At 39.9% G+C, this 23,903-nt stretch overlaps 2 long non-coding RNA genes across 2 annotated transcripts; both read right to left on the bottom strand.

Annotated features, from left to right (window-relative positions):
- Positions 1 to 1,490: 1,490 nt before the first annotated feature.
- LOC139764268 (uncharacterized) lies at positions 1,491 to 4,015 on the bottom strand. Its single transcript, XR_011716337.1, has 3 exons — positions 3,833 to 4,015; positions 2,355 to 2,566; positions 1,491 to 2,151 (listed from the first exon to the last, which is right to left on the bottom strand). It is a non-coding gene; the product is annotated as an uncharacterized lncRNA (long non-coding RNA).
- Positions 4,016 to 7,383: 3,368 nt separating this feature from the next.
- LOC139764384 (uncharacterized) lies at positions 7,384 to 12,840 on the bottom strand. The gene is made up of 3 exons (XR_011716355.1): positions 12,466 to 12,840; positions 8,086 to 8,169; positions 7,384 to 7,870 (listed from the first exon to the last, which is right to left on the bottom strand). It is a non-coding gene; the product is annotated as an uncharacterized lncRNA (long non-coding RNA).
- Between the last annotated feature and the right edge of the window lie 11,063 nt (positions 12,841 to 23,903).

Raw genomic sequence — 23,903 nt, 5'->3', positions numbered from 1 at the left:
GGTGGGGTAGGGGGCGAAAATTCTGGGGGCCTTGAAGAATGTGTGGAAGTTGAGAACATCATCTCGGAAAGCAAAAATGGGTACGTTTGAAGGAATAGTGGTTCCACCAATGTTATATGGTTGCGAGGCATGGACTATGGATAGAGTTGTGCGGAGGAGGATGGATGTACTGAAAATGAGATGTTTGAGGACAATATGTGGTGTGAGGTGGTTTGATCGAGTAAGTAATGTAAGGGTAAGAGAGATGTGTGGAATTAAAAAGAGTGTGGTTGAGAGAGCAGAAGAGGGTGTTTTGAAATGGTTTGGTCTCATGGAGACAATGAGTGAGGAAAGATTGACCAAGAGGATATATGTGTCAGAGGTGGAGGGAACGAGGAGAAGTGGGAGACCAAATTGGAGGTGGAATGATGGAGTGAAAAAGATTTTGAGTGATCGGGGCCTGAACATACAGGAGGGTGAAAAGCGTGCAAGGAATAGAGTGAATTGGAACGATGTGGTATAACGGGGTTGACGTACTGTCAATGGATTGAACCAGGGAATGTGAAGCATCTGGGGTAAACCATGGAAAGTTCTGTGGGGCCTGGATGTGGAAAGGGAGCTGTGGTTTCGGTGCATTATTACATGACAGCTAGAGACTGAGTGTGAACGAATGTGGCCTTTGTTGTCTTTTCCTAGCGCTACCTCGCACTCATGAGGGGGGAGGGGGTTGTTATTTCATGTGTGGCGAGGTGGCGATGGAAATTAACAAAGGCAGACAGTATGAATTATGTACATGTGTATATATGTATATGTCTGTGTATATATATGTATACGTTGAGATGTATAGGTATGTATATTTGCGTGTGTGGACGTGTATGTATATACATGTGTATGTGGGTGGGTTGGGCCATTCTTTCGTCTGTTTCCTTGCGCTACCTCGCTAACGCAGGAGACAGCGACAAAGCAAAATAAAATAAAAAAAAAATGTATAAAACTATAGTGTCATTATCCTTCGTGGATAAAAAAAAAATTTCCAAACCATCAATTTCTACGATGATCGACTTGTGACACTCATCCTCATTCATTATCCTATCAAAATGCACCTCGGACATTTCAGCTGGAGAGGGTGTGATATCTATAAAGCTGAGGTAGGTGAAGGCTGCAAGTGGTTAATGCAAACCACCGAACCAAGTGCTGCAGTAGTACGGTTAAGTATCTGAGCAGCAAGATATATTCTTAAACTGAACACTGGTGATATCAATTCTACAAAGAAGTTACAATTATGCCACACGATTTCCCCGTTATAATATGATATTTGCATGAACACTCCTGCCTGTCCTCGTAAGCAGGATATTGATACACTCCATCATTCGTCAGCGGTAGAGTTGGCCGATACTGAAATTATTAACTTCTCTCTCGTTACTGACGACTCTTTCGTATCACACTGATGCGTTGTTGTGGGAGTTTCGACATTCAATACATCATGAAAACAATATACATAAACACAATCAACCATTCATATATTTTATTGCAATCGTTATCAAACGTTAATCGTTCCTTACAGCTGGAAAGACAAAACAACCTTCATAACGTGAATAAATCAAACATACATTTTCCTCTACATATTGTAAAAGTATACATTGTCTTATGCTTATTATTGACACATATGTATTAAGCAATAAACCAATCAATCTATAAAGACAAATGAAACCCAACTTCTAGGTACAGTTTAATACACCGCCCAGCCTACAGAGTTCCTGAAAGGCGTGGACGTGGTTCAGTAGTTGATGGCTAGTCATCTTGTCTCCTGGTTGCCAGGTGTACACCATCTTTGCCCAAACATGTTCAATGATAATTTGGTCTGTTCATTGCTGGCTTGTCCAGGAGCTACAGGGTGTCTTGTTCCTAAGTACCAGCGTTGAACGGCACGAGCAGTGTGGACGCGGCACCTATCGTTAATAGAAATGACAGGCCCGGCATGGAGAGGTAAACTCCTCGCCCGCAGAGACGGTAGAAACGTTCCTCCAGCACTTACTGCAACAGTCGTTGCAGTAAAGCAACCTCCAATGTGGAAAACGTCAACCAGGCCATGTAATGTCACTCTCCTCTACATGAAACAGGTAAAGTGATATGAACGGGCCTCCTCGCTCATGCTGGCTCGGTCATATGTGCCTGCGAAACATTATGATTTTAACGCTTATTGTAGTGATTCGGCAAGATTTATATCAATAGTGGTTTAAAAACAGTATATCATTAACTTTTGGTTACCAACATGAATTTCTGGTTACTATAACTATGCCGTTCTAAGTCTTTGAACAACAACAAGTTCTCAACGTCATATCGGTTACAGTTCCTCCTCCAGCAGTGAACCTTACCATGAGAGTTGGATATACACATCTCCTCAGTGAACACTGCTTCAGACCAGATTCTGTTTCACTCAATGTGCTGTTCCCTCAGGCGTTCATTCCTCATGGGAGTTCTGTGGTGTGTTCCTTTGTCGTGCAAAATTAGCCTGCGGCTCAACGGAAAAACGTCTTATGCCCATCACGTTCGCTGGAGGGGGTTGCCTCTGCCGCTCATGTTCTCTCTGCCAACAATAAAACACAACCATGTTCACAAAGAATGGACACTCAGTTCCCTGAATTGAAAATCTAAAATTCAATTATCAAGTTTAGATAGTTATAAGCCTAATTTCATAATTTACAATCTACGTAATACCTTTAATATGAAAATGAGGTTACAATAATGACAAATATTTTCAAATACATTGCTTACTTCATTGTTATCAAAACTTACGCATACCCATATATAGTTACCCGCGAACAGACACTTCGGATTTGGCTGATAATAAACTCCGATGCAGGCATTTCATTCTCTATACATCGTTCACCATTGCTGCCATGTTCCACTTCTTTTCACACTCTTATAACTTACATTAAGTCGTTAAGGTTACCGCTCTCCAACCTTCTTCTATTCCACTTCATGGTGTTGGAGGACAGGACAACTTCATGTGCAATGCCCAGTATGGAGAACACATTATCAGGGAGAGTGATCATGCGACCTCTAAGCACCAACCTCTCATCTCTCAGATTCACCCTAGCCTGCCTCGATGCGGTCCAGTAGACTAGCTACCGTTCCCCGGCCAGCCGACCCAACCTACCTCACCATAACTCAGTACAGAAGCCACCACTCACCTGCCATTTCTGGGCTACCTCACCGCGACCCAGTATAGTAACCACCGCTTCGCGGCTGATCGAACCTAAACCTACCTCACAATGATCCAGTTTGGTAGCCACCACTCACCCACCTATTCTAGCCTACCTCACCTTGACGCAGTGCAGTACCTCCCCGCCCACCCGACCATAGCCTATGAAAATCTTACCTAACCTCCCAAGATGCAGATAATTATAATGGAAATGTGCCATTATTACTGTGGTCTGCTGGTGTGAGAACGGATGAAGTGACCACGTATAGGGGAGGTTAGGCAGTGGGGCGAACTCTTACCACAATTTCCAATTTCTTTCACTGGCAACACGAAACTTCAAAAGGACCCGGTGGTCTGTTACCGTTTGTATTTTGCAAATCCAAAACAAAGAACGTCATTCGGATGAGCTAAACTATCAATTTACCAAAACCATAACTGTAGTAACGTCTATGGCGGGTTTCACGTTCCAGGATGAACAATCATAAGCTGTCACCTCAGTGAATAGCAATATACTTCGAAGTCTCTGTCAACAGAGTTCATTGTTCTTTACATTTTCTAGCAGTTGTAATTACATTAAGTACACCTAACTATAGTTCACCACTGATTCTACATTGGTTACAACCATAAATCTCCAAATGTTACTCTTACCTGACTAGAAATAAGACCTTTGTTTATGCAGAAATCAGTCAACTCAGAGCCGGGAGCACGAAGCCAGCTGGCAACTACCTAGCTGGCGACCAGTCACCTGTGGTCACATATCCTCACCTTTCCACCACCACAAGATTTGTGTCAGCAAATTGAGTTTTACCCCGAGTGTCTCAGTGACCAGATTCTTACCTCTTCTCTAGTACCCTGAAACCTCCTCCACCACTACACTTGCCGGAACCCTTAACGCGATACTGTCACTCACCACAACAACCCAGGAAATGAACGTATGAACCAGAAACATAATAATCTTCGATTCCGCAATAAATGCGCTCGTCCACCATCTCCAAGCAGAAGCGAGGCTTCATTGTATCGCAAAGCGTTGTCTCAATCCAGTGAAATGACTTTCATGGTCTTTTATTATTTTGTAACGTTCGTTTCGACAATACACTTACTAATATTCCATGTATTCGTGCTACATGCACGTTACTGAAAAATCTATGCAGGAAAAATATTTTTGTTGCATAATAAAGATTATATATTGTAAACGTGAGTCCGCCCATGTCAGTGCCAATGTAACAATTCGGATTCAGACATCGTCCACGTTTTTAATGTATTCCGACTCTTCTGACATCAGTCAATTTCTAAATGTTTTACTTGTTTGTCTTTCTATGGTCAACCACGATTGAAAAAAAAAATGTAATCTTAAGAACACATTTTGTCCTTGATGATGGAAATTCAACATTTTTATCACGATTATAGATTGAACATCTGCCAGGACGGCCGTAGCAAGGACTAACAACCTATTTCACCATTTACCACCCTCACCATAGAAAGTGGAATTGCGTTCAATAACCACATATGTTCTTAGAGTACTTCCCTAACGTGCAATGAGAGGTGGACACAGAATCTACAGAAGAGTGTAAACATACCACACTAAAACATGAGCAATATACTCGTCCTGCTTTTAATGTGGTATTTCCTGAAACAACCTTTGCCGACGGAAATTTCCAAGCCACGTATACCAACTGTCCTGGTTGATTTACTTTTTTGTGGATTGTCCGAGGCAGAAAGGTCATCTGAATGCCCTAATCAAAGCATCTTATTAAAGAGTATATACATATACGTCCAAATGTACGATAGTGCACTACCATGGCCTGTTCTCTGACACACATAAGGTATTCGCTCCCTGCTAAACAAGAACGGCTCACTCCCTGAAGCATCGAAGCCGCTTTTTCCAATGACGTCTAACCAGCTGACATACGTCAGCAACTCGTATCCTGGAGCGTGTTGGTCCGTCTCCTCCAGATACAGAATGTCAGCACACTCCAAGACTGACGACTACCCCCCAACACATGCAGGCAAATCACTCTCTGACAGTAGGGTGTCAGCCACCGCCAAGCGTCTGTGCTTTACTCCCTGCAGTGGCTCTCTCCGTGGGAGACTCCGGCAACTCGCTCCCTAACAAACAACCTTCTGCCTAATATCTAAGCTCATATCACTCTCTAAAAGCTAAATATAATCGCCAGTCATCGACCAAAAATATATAATTCCCTAAGTGAAGCCTATTTTGATGACCCTTGGAGCTCGATAGAGCTACAAAATATCGTTTGGCATTGGTCAGCATAAACTTAGAGTAAAGCTTTACTTTGATTACCTGTGGTGCCCTAAACAGCTAAATAAAATCGTCTGACTAAGCCAGCGTTACCAATGTGCAGCTTTACTTTGATGACCCATGAAGCCCGCATAAGTGTTAGGTCAGAAGAAAATTCTCAAGGTAAAACTCTACTCTGATGACCTATGTGACCCACAAAATCTATATAAAACCGTCTAGCGTTAGCCTAAATATAAGTCTGAATGTAAATCTTTACTTTCACAACCCATAAACCAAGTAAGTTGAAAATAATCGTCTGGCATCAAATGTCCAAAATGGACGCTTTAGTTTGGCGTCGTTGGTTCATTTCACGACAATCTACTTCGACTAATTCGTTTATACACACACATTGCGGATTCCTACCTGACACACTATAAAGGTGAAAAGGAAGTGCTACTCACTATCGACAGGCGTCGGCGGCTCAGTCTCTGATACACGTCGGTAGCTTACTTCACCACACATTACTTCGACGAACTCAAAAACTTTGCTCACTCTCCAACAGTCATCGATGAGCTTCGTCTCTAACACACGTGTGTCGGTAGCTCACTTCATGGCAGACCAAATTCGATTCTCTCTCTCTCTCTCTGACACACAAAGGTATGGCTTCCTACCTGTATGGCTTCCTACCTGATACACTAAAAACACTGCTCGCTCCCTGACAGACGTCAGTGGCATCGTGTCTGTTACACATCGGTTGCTCACTCCAAGATACACTACATTGCCTAACTCCGTTATCATTACTTCCTGCCTGACACACGCTTCAGAGGCAAAAACACGTCGGTAGCTCTGTTTCTAACGTACGTGGGTAGTTCACACCATGACACAATACATGACACTCCCTGATGCACAAGGCTGGCTTTCTGCCTCACACTACCACAGTGGAGACAACACAAAACTGCTGCTCACTTCCTAACAAACTACCGCGGCAAAGAATGGCTGCTCACACTGACAGATTGTCTGGCTCCGTCTCTAGCACATGTTGGCACCTCACTCTATGACACACTATTCCCACTAACTCCCTGGCACACAAGGGCGGCTACCTATCTGACGGTGGAGGAACGCCACAGGGCAAGAGAGTGGCGTGGAGGCATCCAAAAATATAGAAGGAAATTGAAGGTTTAATTTAAATCCCCTTTATGGTCACCAAAGTCCTTTACAAGGAAATAGCGTTATCTAAAGGGAAAGAGGCAAATTGAAAGTTTACTTAAAAGACCCTTTGGGGGTGCCACAGGGCAAAAGAGTGGCGTGGAGGCATCCAAAAATATAGAGGGAAATTGAAGGTTTAATTTAAATCCCCTTTGAGTCGCCATAGGCCTTTATAGGGGAACAGAGGCATCCAAAGGCAAAGAAACAAATCGAAAGTTTACTTTAATGCCCCTTTGGGCATGCCAAAGGGCAAGAGAGTGGCGTGGAGGCATCCAAAAATATAGAAGGAAATTGAGGGTTTAATTCAAATCCCCTTTGAGGTCGCCAAAGACCTTTACAGGGGAATAGCGGCATCTAAAGGGAAAGAGACAAATGGAAAGTTTAATCAAAAGATCCTTTGGGGGTGCCAAAGGGCAAGAGAGTGGCATGGAGGCATCCAAAAATATAGAAGGAAATTGAAGGTTTAGTTCAAATCCCCTTCTAGGTCGGATAACACAAAATATTTGTTAATTTTCCTTTGAAATACTAATATAGTCTTTCACTGCTTGTAAATCATTCTTTGTTTTAAGGCCTTTCATCTTTATGAAGTTAGAGAAGCACTTCAATCAATGTCACACAAAGTCAGAAAGATCTCTTTTACTTAAATGCAAATACATCTTAATCTAGCTTTCTAAAAGGAGATTTAATTCTAAGCTTTGTGCTGAAGTCTAGAGCTGAACAGAAAAAAGAAAACTATAAGAGAAAAGGAGCCAATTAAAAGATTCAAAACAATTAAGACAGTTGAATTTTGCATTTTATCTGTCGCTTTTTGTTTAATTATGATTTTTGAAGGCACATTTCACAATGAACATCCATGTCAATAACCTAGATTTACAATATTAAAAGACAAATTTGTATCATACAAAATGAACATGTATATTATTTTCCAAAAGTGTTCCAGCAGACTGATGGAGAAAATCATTACAACTCAGAGATTTCATCAAATTCAAAATACTAAGAACAACATATGGTTTACAGGAGACATCTTATAATGCTTAGCGTCACAGACATGTTCGTAGGCATTATGAGGGCTGTTGTGGAGCTTGAAATGGCTTACCAAGATTATAAATTCCAACTGTTTAATCCCATACACAATCTGCCATTAACCCTTCAACATGGTTTGAAAAACCTAGGCCATAAACAAACTCAGCGTGGTTGTTCATCACCTTCAGACATGGAGAAGGTAGTTTGTGATCCTGATTCTGAAAAACACCAAAATCAGTGAATGCATTTTTACAGAATAAACCTGAAGTTTTAGATATGGTCCTGTATCAGTCTAGTGTAAACATGCAAAAATTTATGGAAGCACACCCAACTAACATAACACACATTTGACATACCATATCCATGTTATTTTTTTTCTCATAAATCCTACATCTATCCACTAAACAAATGTAAGTCCTGTACCATACTATACCTTCGTAAAATTCTAAGACACTGAAGCCAACTGGGTCTCTATGAAAGGAGAGAACTTTACTCTGCGTACTTGATATCCATGTCCCTGAAACAATTTGGGAAACTGATGCAACTCACACTGTGATCCTATAAAAGCAATATCTTTTTTTTTTCTTTCTTTCGTACTATTCGCCATTTCCCACGTCAGCGAGGTAGCGTTAAGAACAGAGGAATGGGCCTTTGAGGGAACATCCTCACCTGGCCCCCTTCTCTGTTCCTTCTTTTGGAAAATTGAAAAAAACGAGAGGGGAGGATTTCCAGCCACCCGCTCCCTCCCCTTTTAGTCGCCTTCTACGACACGCAGGGAATACGTGGGAAGTATTCTTTCTCCCCTATCCCCAGGGATAATTGTGATATAATCAAATATCAGTGCAGCAATCTTAGCAAACTGAATTTTTCTTAGTTATTTATTTTCCAAGGATGAATGACCTAATTAACTGTATATCTCACACTAGGTTATTACAATATTTTACGAATAGTGTGTGAGGGCCATGACAGTATAAATTCATATAAAAAGCAACTATTATTTTGCCCAAATGTTACCTAATATGACCGTAACTCCACCTTAAGCAGTGAGTTTTATTTCTGATGTTGGAAGTCATCATTTGACAACTGCAGCAGAAGCCAGGAGTCATCATACGAGCCCTGATGTCCACAGGCTTTGTTTAATTCCCTCTGCAAATATTTTGACCTGTGTATGGCTGCTATCACCTTGGTCATTACAGGCACTTCTTTCAGAAAAAACTACTCTCAAATCAAATCTACAGTGTACATACATATGTTAATATATATAAATGTGTAATATGCACATATCAACCAAAAACAGTGGTCTTTTACTCCCAACCTCCACCATCTCACCACATAAATTTCCTCACTTTTTTGTAAATATCCTTTTATTTTACAAGAATTTCTTCCATAAACTGTGATGTTCATCACTGGATGTGCAACAAAAACCTTACATCCCAGAGTTTCCTTCAGCATCCCTCCACCACCTCCACTAAGATATCTAAAGCTTGAATGTACTACGGAAATGCAAGTTACTTACCTGTCTGTACATGTCCTTTATATTTATATTTACTTATTTCATACATGTTTATACTGAAACATGGTAACATCAATCATGCTGTCAATGGGAATTTCCACTTGCAACTTAACACCCAGATCCTTCAACCAATTTGGGTGCAACCAACTGAAGATGACACTTAGTGGTATCACAAGTCTTCTTTGAAAAAAGACTTCAGAAAAAAACCATAGATTCTTGGTGCCTGGGGAACAATTCTCACTTGGAAGTCTCAATTGAGGAAAGTCCTAATTAGTTTGGCACCCAGCAAGGAATCTACATTGGCACACCATAATGAGACAACAGGAGTCTCTTCCCACAATCCATAAGAGTGCACAGTGTTTCTGGGTAACATAACTCCTTGGGTGACAAGTCATATGGTGACCAGAATGTGAGGTGAGCAAGATAGTGTGTCCTCAATAATAAACATCCAGATTTGCTTTTCTGGGCATGCAAACAACATAACTCACTGAATGCAGTGAGGATGAACCCCATCTTACAACCTATAGCAGATACATATGACTGTCATGAAAGTGCCAAAATCCAAACAGCAAGGCCTTGAAAGGATCTAGCTAAAGCAATACAACTCTTTCCAGCTGATAATGACAAATGACATGCCATCACAACTGTTCTTGTACAAGGGGAGCCAATTACCTATACCTTCTGCTTGAGCTTCACCTATAAGAGGCTCTGCAGGATATGGATCATCCTAAGCCATCTGGTGTACTCTAGTAAAGAAAAAAAAAAAAAATAAGTTGAGCCTTGAGCACTGCTTGCCTGTAATATGTATAACAGTGTTTTCCTTTACAAAAATCAAGAGAACATTTCTTTACTATAGTTATCTCATTATTTGTTACAATACCATTACTATCAAATAAGCCTCTTGTTTAAATACTTTTCTTACTGCAGGCAAAACTGCATGTTAACTCATAAAGTGTTGTATGTACCTAAGATACAATGTATTCCTTAGTAGCATCACAAAGTATGACCGGTATGGTATTACTAATATACTGTGATGTAGGTAACTTCTCTCATACTTGTTCTCAGTTTCGTGCATTTTCAGGTATTGCCAGAAACAGACAAGGCCTAATTATTTACTCATATCCACTTTTTAGCAGTTATGTATACTGCACTAAAACCAAATCCAAAGCCATGTCCCAAGGACCCTTCCATGGTTTCCCCTAATTGCTTCATATACTATGGTTCAGGTCACCAACAGCATATCAACCACTCTATACTACATTCTCCAACTCTCGCTAGTCTACCCATGCATCACACTCTGATTCAAGCCCCAGTAATGCAAAGCATCTTTCACCTCATGACTAACATGGTAAATCATATTATCTTACCAAATGAGTGTCTGCTTAAACTTACTATGGAGTATCAGCTAGTCCGTAATACCTTAAAAATTTCCAATCCTGCACTAAAGGGGTCCCTAAATTATATTAGCAAAGGGTGATCTAACACTAAATCACTTAAATTTGGATGGATCATTTCTAAATATAACATTTTGCTAACTGGTTGAAAATACAAAATGATCCATGCATGACAATCTATTAGAGAACTGGCCTTAATGTTGAGTATTCCAACAATATATTCAAGTATAAAATCAAGTCAGTGGATGTAATTTGTTACAGAGTGATTTGGGCAACTGGAGCATTCCATGTATATGAATTACAAAATTGACATTTCAAACAGCCAGGTGAACTATAATTCAACCATTACTTTGGGTATAGTGCTTTACTCTGGTCTTGAGTTATCCCCTGGTGGAGATTACATGGGCATGAGTGTTAACAAAAAATGGCAGCACATAATCTGATGACACATAACACTAACTCACTATGTACAGACACCTACAGCAACATGACATACTGGTATGTTTAAATCCATGTAATTCCAGTTCTGTCTTGTCAGGCAACTTTGCATATAGTGAGTGTGCTCCAGTTCATCTCTGTCAAGTGCTGTCTAATGCAAAAAAATGGGCTTCAATCCTTAGGCCACACTGTCAATGCCAGCAACAGGAACATTAAAGGACCAGCATCACTGACACACCAATTACTGCATCAGCAATATGTAAAAATATAAAGTACATGGCATTTCTGGAGATGATGCTTTCATCGTGGTGCTATAAAATACTGATGAGATGATAAAAAAAAATTCAACCACCATTCTTATTTCCGTACAAACCCTTTACAGAATACAAACATAAAAGTTAGCAATCCATATCACTGCTAAAAGTAAATCTATAATATATACCTTTTTTTCTTCATACTCTATTGCCATTTCGTGTGTTAGCAAGGTAGTGCTGTAAACAGACATAGATAGGCCACAGCTGCTCACATCCATTCTCTGGCTGTCATGTTTAATGCAACAATACCACAGCTCCCTATCCACAAATCCACAACCAGGCCCCAAAGACTTTTCCATGGTTTACCAAAGATGCATCACATGTCCTGGTTCAGTACGTTGACAACATGTCAACCCGAGAATATTGCATTTTCTCAATTCACTCTATCCTGTGCACACCTTTCACCCTACTATATGTTCAGGCTCCAATTGCTCTAAGTCTTTTTCACTCCATATATAGGTATACAATATGGCTCAATAATCATTCACACAAAGCGTTCTGATATTAACAAACAAAAAATATTATTATGAAGGGGGTGGATGCCTTAAGCATCCATGGCTATGTCAGTGCCACCAGAGAACCTTACTTGCATATACTGCATATAACTCAAAACAATTTTCTGATTTTTTTCAGCTCCTTATGCTGTACAAGGATTCACTTTTCAGAAACAGCTAACTTTATTTTACCAACATTTTCTCAACACTCTTATTAACCACATGACTTAGTAATCTAACATAACATATGCTTTCAATCAGAGGACAGTCCAATATTTGCAAACATTAGGACATCAGCCCCATCTAGCACATAATCATAAAATTATAAATCCTGTGAAGTATATAAAAGATAGGTGATACATGATTTAAGAGGATAAAGTTGGGTTACATTCCTGGGGCAAATTTCTCAACCTCTTTACTGTCACTCACTCTCCATCCTGATTTCTTCCTTCTTCACAGTTATGATATTTTTACACAAAATATTGAATCATTGCCCTTGACACATGACAGATAAAGAAAGGATGTGGGCAAATGAGGTCTTTCTTCGTCTGTTCCTGAAGCAGCCTTGCTAACACAGGAAATGGCAAATCAAAGTATGAAAACAACTAAATCAATCATTTAAAGTAGAAAAAGAACTCTGAAAACACTTAAGTTGCTAACCTTAAGATTAAAGACTGCTTGCCCAGGCTGTCTTGAATCCCAATCATGGATGGCACCATCAGTGCCTGCTGTGGCAATAACATTTTGATTTACTTGCACCAATGACAACTCAAGACTTCCCCTTCACAAGCACGTATTGTCACTGATGGATGAGGTTTCTTTTTTGCATTCCATATTCTAAGTGTCCCATCACTTTAAATGTCAGAGAAGAAATCAGCTGCAAATAGGATCTTTTTTTGTTTCAACGATTCCACAATAAAACAATCATGGTGAAAATCTGAAATCTTTAACTACTCCATTCCCTAACTCTTATTGACAATTTTTTTTAGGAGTGGTTAAACTGGAAACAGAGTTATAGTAATAGACAGATAGTTAGACAGAAAAACAAGAGTTCATACCCTTCATCCTACAATAAAAATGGGTGAAATTTTCTTATCAATATTTCTCATCTGGTTATACTTTAGCACAATATGAATGGATATGGGCCATCCTGGTTCAGGCTCATTTCTCTGCAGATATGTCTCACGCATCACAAGATTATTCAATAAAATTCATATGGTGGACACAAAATACATGAACAAATATGGACTACCTATGTCATAAAAAATTCAAGATGAAAACTTAGCTCTGATCTTTCAAACTATGTTCACTGGTTTTATAATCCCTTGATCAAACTGCTTTTTCAAACTTCCTTCACTTATCTCTTATTAGCACCATTTTTGCAACATTCAGATAGTGTCTCAACATGGATAATCCTCAAAGACCTGTGCATATTTCACTTCAAGAAAACATGGACATACTGAAAATCATTTAACTGTACTTTTTTGCTGATAATATTGCTAGATTTCATTTATTTTAGAAGTCTTCTCCCTGTTGTTAGATGCAAAAACAAAGTGCATTTAAGAGGGGGATGCACTACTCCTTCCTTTAGCCCCATCATATAAGCTCGGTCATTTTTTTCTACAATGCATTCCTATGTCTAGTTTCTACTTCTCTTTCAAGTCTCAGCCTCTTTAAACCCCTTGAAAAAGTTTTACCGCATAGTCATTCATACAAGTATTACTTCATATACTAACTTCCTCTTTCAGACACAATAAGTTCTCAATTTTTTGCAATTAATTCACACTATTTTCTTATTCATTATCAAACTCTGGTACATTACCATATCCTGAACTTGGGTATTGATTGAAAGAAGACCAGCAAGTAGGCCTAACAAGAGATGGAGGGATAACATCTAATAAATCTGTAACAGATACAGAATTGGAAGGCCTAACAGCATAATAAGATGGAGTTTTCCGAGATAGAGTGACATGGTGGAAATGCTTCTTACTGATGAGCTGAAAGTGGGTGGAGGGAAGTATGTAAAAACAAAGGCTACTTCCAGCTCATGTTTTACTTAGATCATTCAAATGGCACTCTATTCTAATGGCTGAGGATGACAATTGCAACTATGTCATTTACAATAAAATACAGGTAGGCAGAGATGGTTTTGATATACAATTGAATAAGCACGGACTTAATAGGAATGTGCACTAAAGGGAGATAGTTCATGGCATGAATAGTAAGAATATTAAGAGACCTATTAGGAGAATACAAAGATAAGTGTAAATTTTCCATTTCTGATTATGAATGGATATGTAGGGATGTCAAATGATCAGATCAGAAGTGCCTAATTTGAAAAGGAAAGAGGATTAATGATTAGTTCACTTTCAGCTCAGATTATAATGTGCATTTGAAAAGGAATGAGTGTCAATAATGAGGTCACTTTCAGCTCATATCATAAAATGTATTTGAAAAGGTACTTTCATTTAACTGAAACAGAAGCAACACACCCACACAGATATGGAGACCAAACAGCTTGATATACCAAAGCTTCATGACCCAACATTGTCAGTAAAGATTCTCCATGATTTGGATCCCATTGAAATTATGAGAAACACGTTTGAAGGTTAGTTAATCTGATATGTAGAATGAATGCCATCAGCTGTTCATGAATGCTTCAATGAGGGAAGAGTCTGGCCCTGGAATTCAACAGTTATGGACACTTTTACCATGGCCATCCCCTTGAGGGAATTCCCAAAGGGAATGGGCATCAGAGTTGCAGTTAGATAGATAGAAATCTGGCATCACAGAAGAGAATAGCATTCTTTCATTAACCAGCAATTATTTGCAAACATTTCTCTCACATTTTGCTCTAACTGTACTGCCAATCCTAACATTTGTCACTTACACATTAGAGAGTTTAAAGTATATATCATATTCATTATTTTGCCTTCAAGAACAACCCTAGTAGCAATACTCTCTACACCTACTTGAGATTTTGATAGTTCGATCTTGTCATCCATGTCCAATTGCAGGTGTTACTGGGCTCTTTCTACATGAAACTACACAGTGAGTGAAAAGTCACCTTTGGTCTGGATTTACTATTAAAAGTACTGTGTTATCTGTGTTATCAGCAAAAAGTAACTACTGACACCTCCCAAGCCCACACCCCTAACAGACTATAGACCTGCTTGTCTTTCCATGACACTTGGATTCACCTCCTTTACGCCCCATCCATAAACAAATCAAACAACCCTGGTGACATCACACATCCCCGTAAAAGACCCACATTCATCAGGAACTATTCACCCTCCTACTTACATTTTCTCTCAGTATTTCTCACAAAAATTCTTCAGAGCAAACACCTGATCCATGCCTGATAGCACCATTCATACCTTGAAAATTTACTTAAAGATGCAATATTAATACATACCAACTTTAATGTTGGATCCAAGGATGCAGAAATGAAAAGCTGCATCCTCTGAATTTTGGCCCATAACCCAAGACCCTCTTTATTATCCTGAGGAGGGTCTTGGTTCTGGGTCAAAATACATTGCTTTCAAAATAATTCATTTCTTTCTCCAGTGTGTCTTTTATCTTCATACACCACTATTTTAACATGACCACTATTGTAGTATATCAAATTCCTCAAAGAAAAACTGAAGGACATTGTAGATGTTTGGGACCATCTCTATTAGGACAATCATTACATAAAAGTGTCATCTGCAAGTCATTCTCTAAACCTATGCAGATAGTAACATTTGAGAAAATCCATACATGTAAATACAAGACACCTGGATTTTGAGGTAGTGGTCCTGCAAAAATGCTGAGGTGGTCCAGAAAATCTTAATGCATTAACTAAGGAATAAGGTATAACTAAATGAATTTAGCTTCAAGGAATTTACATCTACAGCCTCCTTGTATGTAATATAGAAATAATGTTTTCATATATTGTCACAGAAATTACCTTAAACATGATTTAGACTAAACTGTAATACTCCAGACCAAATATACCTAAAGAGTTGTCATTTTTTAAAGTAACAACACTCAGACATGTTAGTAAAATGTCTCAAGCTTTTCTAATGGTATATGTTGTGTTTACTTGTGATAATGGCCACCATATATAACCCTTTTTCAGGCTATTACTGAAAATTGGTTTGGTGTTTTTTCCCTACTTTCTTATTCATCAAAGATTGCATTAAATTGCATACTGTGAGTTTCAAAGCATGCTGTTTAATGCTCAAATAATTTCTAAGGTAGACTTCTGTGTTTATTTGCTTATATTGTAACCCAGCTTCCTGGTAAAATTCCTTTAGTGATCTTCATGCAGTATGTTTCTTAGAACTGTAAAACATTCTTAAAGATCCATAAATACTTTGGGTGTAATGAATTTTGCAGAGTTCCTTTTTGTGTATACGTCGTATGATAGTGCAATTAGGATAAAAGAGAGTCAGAGGATAATGTTATGATATAACTTTAACGCACTGTATTTTTGGCCAACCTAATCTAACCTATCCAGAACTGAACCACACCCACCTTACCTTAGTCGAACCTTTACCCAACTACCCAAACCTGATCAGCATTAAACTAATCAGAATGTTAAACTTCCTCAGTCCTGATATCCAGGGATTTTTTTTGGGGGGGTGGGAGGCTAACCTAACTAGATATACCCTAAGCATAACCTCAGAACCTAATCCTAACCATAACCCAAACTGATCCAAGCCTGCCTAACCTAGGGTAACTTAAACCTGCCAAATGTTACTGTTCCCATATCTTAATCTTAGCTACTTATAAACAAAACAAAGAAAACGTTACCAATAAGCTGTTTATGTATCTACATTTATCTTCAAATAAATTCTCGATCAATTCTTGTTTAATTACGGAAAATCTTCCCAAAACTTTTATTTCATTCTTTATTATATTTTGTCGCTGTCTCCCGCATTAGCGAGGTAGCGCCTTTGTTGTCTTTTCCTAGCGCTACCTCCCACACATGAGGGGGAGGAGGTTGTTATTCCATGTGTGGCGAGGTGTCGATGGGAATAAATAGAGGCAGACAGTATGAATTATGTACATGTGTATATATGTGTATGTCTGTGTGTGTATATATATATATCTATACAATGAGATGTATAGGTATGTATATTTGCGTGTGTTGACGGGTACGTATATACATGTGTATGTGGGTGGGTGGGGCCATTCTTTCGTCAGTTTCCTTGCGCTACCTCGCTAACGAGGGAGACAGCGACAAAGCAAAATAATATAAACAATATTTATATATATATATATATATATATATATATATATATATATATATATATATATATATATATCTTTCTTACTATTCGCCATTTCCCCCATTAGCGAGGTAGCATTAAGAACAGGACTCTACCTTTCAGAGAATATCTTCACCTGGCCCCCTTCTCTGTTCCTTCTTTTGGAAAATTATAAAAAAAAAAATGAGAGGGGAGGATTTCCAGCCCACCGCTCCCTTCCCTTTCAGTCACCTTCTACGACACGCAGGGAATACGTGGGAAGTATTCTTTCTCCCCTATCCCAGGGATAATATATATATATATATATATATATATATATATATATATATATATATATATATATATATATATATATATATATATATATATATATCAGATTGGTCGAGGTGGTGTGCAAAGTGAGAGGGTTAGCGAGGATGATTTGGTAAACAGAGAAGAGGTAGTAAAAGCTTTGCGGAAGATGAAAGCCGGGAAGGCTGGGGGTTTTGGATGGTATTGCAGTGGAATTTATTAAAAAAAAAGGGGTGACTGTATTGTTGACTGGTTGGTAAGGTTATTTAATGCATGTATGATTCATGGTGAGGTGCCTGAGGATTGGCAGAATGCTTGCATAGTGCCATTGTACAAAGGCAAAGGGGACAAAGGTGAGTGCTCAAATTACAGAGGTATAAGTTTGTTGATTATTCCTGGTAACGTATATGGGAGGGTATTGATTGAGAGGGTGAAGGCATGTACAGAGCATCAGATTGGGGAAGAGCAGTGTGGTTTCAGAAGTGGTAGAGGAAGTGTGGATCAGGTGTTTGCTTTGAAGAATGTATGTGAGAAATACTTAGAAAAGCAAATGGATTTGTACGTAGCATTTATGGATCTGGAGAAGGTATATGATAGAGTTGATAGTGATGCTCTGTGGAAGGTATTCAGAATATATGGTGTGGGAGGCAAGTTGATAGAAGCAGTGGAAAGTTCTTATCGAGGATGTAAGGTGTGTGTACGTGTAGGAAGAGAGGAAACTGATTGGTTCTCAGTGAATGTAGGTTTGCGGCAGGGGTGTGTGATGTCTTCATGGTTGTTTAATTTGTTTATGGATGGGGTTGTTGGGGAGTTGAATGCAAGAGTTTTGGAAAGGGGCAAGTATGCAGTCTGTTGTCGATGAGAGCTTGGGAAGTGAGTCAGTTGTTGTTCGATGATGATACAGTGCTGGTGGCTGATTCACGTGAGATACTGCAGAAGCTGGTGGCTGAGTTTGGTAAAGTGAGTGAAAGAAGAAAGTTGAGAGTAAATGTGAATAACAGCAAGGTTATTAGGTACAGTAGGGTTGAGGGTCAAGTAAATTGGGAGGTAAGTTTGAATGGAGAAAAACTGGAGGAAGTGAAGTGTTTCAGATATCTGGGAGTGGATTTGGCAGCGGATGAAACCATGGAAGCGAAAGTGAATCATAGGGTGGAGGAGGGGGCGAAAATTCTGGGAACCTTGAAAAATGTGTGGAAGTCGAGAACATTATCTCGGAAAGCAAAAATAGGTATGTTTGAAGGAATAGTGGTTCCAACAATGTTGTATGGTTGCGAGGCGTGGGCTATGGATATAGTTGTGCGCAGGAGGGTGGATGTGCTGGAAATGAGATGTTTGAGGACAATACGTGGTGTGAGGTGGTTTGATCGAGTAAGTAATAATAGGGTAAGAGAGATGTTTGGTAATAAAAAGAGTGTGGTTGAGAGAGCAAAGAGGGTGTTTTGAAATGGTTTGGTCACATGGAGAGAATGAGTGAGGAAAGATTGACCAAGAGGATATATGTGTCAGAGGTGGAGGGAACGAGGAGAAGTGGGAGACCAAATTGGAGGTGGAAAGATGGAGTGAAAAAGATTTTGTGTGATCGGGGCCTGAACATGCAGGAGGGTGAAAGGAGGGCAAGGAATAGAGTGAATTGGAGCGATGTGGTATACAGGGGTTGACGTGCTGTCAGTGGATTGAATCAAGGCATGTGAAGCGTCTGGGGTAAACCATGGAAGGCTGTGTAGGTATGTATATTTGCGTGTGTGGACGTATGTACATGTGTATGGGGTGGGGGGGGCCATTTCTTTCGTCTGTTTCCTTGCGCTACCTCGCAAACGCGGGAGACAGCGACAAAGTATGAAAAAAAAAAAAAAAAAAAAAAAAAAATAATATATATAATATATATATAATATAATATATATATATATATATATATATATATATATATATATATATATATATATATATATATTCATTTTTCATATATCATACTTTGGCGCTGTCTCCCACGTTAGCGAGGTAGAGCAAGGAAACAGACGAATGAATGGCCCAACCCATCCACATACACATGTACATACATAAACGCCAACACACGCTCATATACATACCTATACATTTCAACATATTCATACATATGCATACACAGAAATACACATGCATGCACACACACACACACACACACACACACACACACACACACACACACACACACACATATATATATATATAAGTATATAAGTATATAAGTATATAAGTATATAAGTAAAAGTATATGAAAGTAAGGGGAGTGGGGGAGGAATGGGATGTATTTAGGGAATCAGTGATGGATTGCGCAAAAGATGCTTGTGGCATGAGAAGAGTGGGAGGTAGGTTGATTAGAAAGGGTAGTGAGTGGTGGGATGAAGAAATAAGATTATTAGTGAAAGGGAAGAGAGAGGCATTTGGACGATTTTTGCAGGGAAAAAATGAAATTGAGTGGGAGATGTACAAAAGAAAGAGACAGGTCAAGAGAAAGGTGCAAGAGGTGAAAAAGAGGGCAAATGAGAGTTGGGGTGAGAGAGTATCATTAAATTTTAAGGAAAATAAAAAGATGTTCTGGAAGGAGGTAAATAAAGTGCGTAAGACAAGGGAGCAAATGGGAACTTCAGTGAAGGGCGTAAATGGGGAGGTGATAACAAGTAGTGGTGATGTGAGAAGGAGATGGGGTGAGTATTTTGAAGGTTTGTTGAATGTGTTTGATGATAGAGTGGCAGATATAGGGTGTTTTGGTCGAGGTGGTGTGCAAAGTGAGAGGGTTAGGGAAAATGATTTGGTAAACAGAGAAGAGGTAGTAAAAGCTTTGCGGAAGATGAAAGCCGGCAGGGCAGCAGGTTTGGATGGTATTGCAGTGGAATTTATTAAAAAAAGGGGGTGACTGTATTATTGACTGGTTGGTAAGGTTATTCAATGTATGTATGACTCATGGTGAGGTGCCTGGGGATTGGCGGAATGCGTGCATAGTGCCATTGTACAAAGGCAAAGGGGATAAGAGTGAGTGCTCAAATTACAGAGGTATAAGTTTGTTGAGTATTCCTGGTAAATTATATGGGAGGGTATTGATTGAGAGGGTGAAGGCATGTACAGAGCATCAGATTGGGGAAGAGCAGTGTGGTTTCAGAAGTGGTAGAGGATGTGTGGATCAGGTGTTTGCTTTGAAGAATGTTTGTGAGAAATACTTAGAAAAGCAAATGGATTTGTATGTAGCATTTATGGATCTGGAGAAGGCATATGATAGAGTTGATAGAGATGCTCTGTGGAAGGTATTAAGAATATATAGTGTGGGAGGCAAGTTGTTAGAATCAGTGAAAAGTTTTTATCGAGGATATAAGGCATGTGTACGTGTAGGAAGAGAGGAAAGTGATTGGTTCTCAGTGAATGTAGGTTTGCGGCAGGGGTGTGTGATGTCTCCATGGTTGTTTAATTTGTTTATGGATGGGGTTGTTAGTGAGGTGAATGCAAGAGTTTTGGAAAGAGGGGCAAGTATGAAGTCTGTTGGGGATGAGAGAGCTTGGGAAGTGAGTCAGTTGTTGTTCGCTGATGATACAGCGCTGGTGGCTGATTCATGTGAGAAACTGCAGAAGCTGGTGAATGAGTTTGGTAAAGTGTGTGAAAGAAGAAAGTTAAGAGTAAATGTGAATAAGAGCAAGGTTATTAGGTACAGGAGGGTTGAGGGTCAAGTCAATTGGGAGGTAAGTTTGAATGGAGAAAAACTGGAGGAAGTAAAGTGTTTTAAATATCTGGGAGTGGATCTGGCAGCGGATGGAACCATGGAAGCGGAAGTGGATCATAGGGTGGGGGAGGGGGGCGAAAATTCTGGGAGCCTTGAAGAATGTGTGGAAGTCGAGAACATTATCTCGGAAAGCAAAAATGGGTATGTTTGAAGGAATAGTGGTTCCAACAATGTTGTATGGTTGCGAGGCGTGGGCTATGGATAGAGTTGTGCGCAGGAGGATGGATGTGCTGGAAATGAGATGTTTGAGGACAATGTGTGGTGTGAGGTGGTTTGATCGAGTAAGTAACGTAAGGGTAAGAGAGATGTGTGGAAAGAAAAAGAGCGTGGTTGAGAGAGCAGAAGAGGGTGTTATGAAATGGTTTGGGCACATGGAGAGAATGAGTGAGGAAAGATTGACCAAGAGGATATATGTGTCGGAGGTGGAGGGAACGAGGAGAAGTGGGAGACCAAATTGGAGGTGGAAAGATGGAGTGAAAAAGATTTTGTGTGATCGGGGCCTGAACATGCAGGAGGGTGAAAGGAGGGCAAGGAATAGAGTGAATTGGATGGATGTGGTATACCGGGGTTGACGTGCTGTCAGTGGATTGAATCAGGGCATGTGAAGCGTCTGGGGTAAACCATGGAAAGCTGTGTAGGTAGGTATTTTTGCGTGTGTGGGCGTATGTATATACATGTGTATGGGGGTGGGTTGGGCCATTTTCTTTCGTCTGTTTCCTTGCGCTACCTCGCAAACGCGGGAGACAGCGACAAAGCAAAAAAAAAAAAAATATATATATATATATATATATATATATATATTTACCTTATTTTGCTTTGTCGCTGTCTCCCGCGTTTGCGAGGTAGCGCAAGGAAACAGACGAAAGAAATGGCCCAACCCACCCCCATACACATGTATATACATCCACGTCCACACACGCAAATATACATACCCATACATCTCAATGTACACATATATATACACACTCAGATATATACATATATACACATGCACACAATTCACACTGTCTACCTTTATTCATTCCCATCGCCACCTCGCCACACATGGAATAACATCCCCCTCCCCCTTATGTGTGCGAGGTAGCGCTAGGAAAAGACAACAAAGGCCACATTCGTTCACACTCAGTCTCTAGCTGTCATGCAATAATGCCCGAAACGACATCTCCCTTTCCACATCCAGGCCCCACAGAACTTTCCATGGTTTACCCCAGACGCTTCACATGCCCTGATTCAATCCATTGACAACATGTCGACCCCGGTATACCACATCGATCCAATTCACTCTATTCCTTGCCCTCCTTTCACCCTCCTGCATGTTCAGGCCCCGATCACTCAAAATCTTTTTCACTCCATCTTTCCACCTCCAATTTGGTCTCCCACTTATTCTCGTTCCCTCCACCTCCGACACATATATCCACTTGGTCAATCTTTCCTCACTCATTCTCTCCATGTGCCCAAACCATTTCAAAACACCCTCTTCTGCTCTCTCAACCACACTCTTTTTATTTCCACACATCTCTCTTACCCTTACATTACTTACTCGATCAAACCACCTCACAACACATATTGTCCTCAAGCATCTCATTTCCAGCACATCCACCCTCCTCTGCACAACAGGCCCATGCCTCACGACCATATAACATTGTTGGAATCATTATTCCTTCGAACGTACCCATTTTTGCGCTCCGAGATAACGTTCTCGCCTTCCACACATTTTTCATAGCTCCCAAAACCTTCGCCTCCTCCCCTATCAACTCCTCTTCTCTTTAACACAGACAATTACTCCTGACGAGTCTATGTAAGTTTTGATTGATCACCTCTGAGAAATGCCTGCTTTACTCATTCTTCCCTCTCGCTATCACTGTATTTCTGTCTGAATATGTTATAATTATTTGGATGGCTACCTTGCTTTCATAATTCCACTTGCTGCTTCCATGGTTCCACTTGCAGCTAAGTCCACTCCCAGATATATAAAACACTCCACTTCCTCTAATTTTTCTCCATTCAAACTTACATCCCAATTCACTTGTCTCTCAACCCTATTGAACTTAATAACTCTTGCTCATATTCTCATTTACTCTCAACTTTCTTCTTTCACACACTTTTCCAAATTCAGTCACAAACTTCTGCACTTTCGCACTCGAATCAGCCATCACAGCTGTATCATCGGCGAACAACAACTGACTCACTTTCCAGACCCTCTCATCTCCAACAGACTGCGTACTTGCCCCTCTCTCCAAAACTCTTGCATTTACCTCCCTAACCACCCCATCCATAAACAAATTAAACAACCATGAGGACATCATTAACCCCTGTCGTAGACCAACCTTCACTGGGAACCACTAACTCTCCTCCCTTCCTACTCGTACACATGCCTTACATCCTTGGTAAAAACTTACCACAGATTCTAGCAGCTTATCTCCTACACCATATACTCTTAAGACCTTCCACAAAGTATCTCTATCAACCCTATCATATGCCTTCTGCACATCCATAAATGCCGCATACAAATCCATCTGTCTTTCTAAGTATTTCTCACATACATTCTTCTAAGCAAACACCTGATCCACACATCCTCTGCCACTTCTAAAAGCATACTGCTTTTCTCCAATATTGCGCTCTGTATATGCATCTACCCTCTTAATCAATAACCACCCAAATAATTTCCAAGGAATACTCAACAAATTTATGCCTCCGTAATTTGGACACTCACCTTTATTCCCTTTGCCTTTGTACTACGCCACCATGCATGGATTCCCACATTCCTCAGGCACTTCACTAGATATCCTTACCAACCAATCAAC

This window comes from Panulirus ornatus, chromosome 49 (genome assembly GCF_036320965.1).
Source record: "Panulirus ornatus isolate Po-2019 chromosome 49, ASM3632096v1, whole genome shotgun sequence".
Lineage (NCBI taxonomy): Eukaryota > Metazoa > Arthropoda > Malacostraca > Decapoda > Palinuridae > Panulirus > Panulirus ornatus.
Note: the sequence above shows the minus strand (reverse complement) of the source record. Positions and strands in the feature narration are given on the sequence as shown.